Source organism: Gavialis gangeticus, unplaced genomic scaffold, assembly GCF_001723915.1.
Source record: "Gavialis gangeticus isolate Ggan-Ray unplaced genomic scaffold, GavGan_comp1, whole genome shotgun sequence".
Taxonomy (NCBI): domain Eukaryota; kingdom Metazoa; phylum Chordata; order Crocodylia; family Gavialidae; genus Gavialis; species Gavialis gangeticus.
The window spans coordinates 142,296,383-142,297,453 of NW_017729032.1; positions in this window are offsets into that span (position 1 = coordinate 142,296,383).

Genomic DNA, 1,071 nt, shown 5'->3' on the forward strand with positions numbered 1-1,071 from the left:
GCTCCTGCTGGTGTGTGCACTTCCAGGCAAGCATGGGGGGGCATGTGCCCCCCCGGATCAGTGCGCGGGGGTGAGGGCGGGCTGCCACTGCGGGCTTGCCCTGAGTGGCAAACATCCTTGCCACCATGCTGCTTAGAGTCATAGAAGATGAGGTTGAAGGAACCTGAGGAGGTCATCTAGTCCAACTCTCTGCTCAAAGCAGGCCCAGCCCCAACTAGATAATCCCAGCCAAGGATTTGTCTAGCCGGGTCTTAAAAGCCTTCAAGGATGGGGATTTCACCACCTCTCTGGGTAATTCCTTCCAGTGCTTCACCACCCTCCACATGAGAGTTTTTCCTAATATCGGACCTAAACCTCCCTTGCTGCAACTTGAGACCTGTTGCTCCTTGTTCTCTCATCTGTCACCACTGAGAACAGTCTAGCTCCATCCTCTTTGGAAACACCCTCCAGTTAGCTAAAGGCTTCAGGGGCACAGACAGGCAACAAGGACATCCCAGGATCCCACACAAGCATAGGTACAACAGAGGCTTCAACATATTCACACCTGCTGGAGTGGGGATGCCCACAGGCAACCTAGCCAGCAAAACCCATGGATGGAGGTGCCCAGAAGACTGAGCAAGGGCTTTCTGAGGCTTACATTTAGGTACCTCACTTCTGTCTATGCTCTTTTTGGGGCATGGTGTGTAGATGTGACTGGCTGGGCCTGTCCTCTGGCGGCCCACCTAGACTAAAACGAGGTGGTGATGGCTAGCCCCAGGCAAGCTGCCTGCTGAATTGCCAGACCCCTAGGCAAGGAGGCTGGAAGGGGGCCGGAGGGCTGTCTGCTCAAGCCCTGCTCTCAGCCCCAACAAATTCACCCAGAGGGCGCTGGGACGGGCCCGGGCTGGGGTCTTTCCTTGTGTCGCTCGGGGACCAGCCGCACCAGCCCCACGCCCACGTGCGGCTCAGGGCGCTGCGCTGGCAGGGACCTGCTTGCCCTGCTCCCCCCTTGAGCGGGGGTTTCTTAGCAGCCCCCTGCTCCCCCCCGCAAAGCAGCTGAGTGCAGCAGGGCGGGAGCGCCGAGACTCGCAG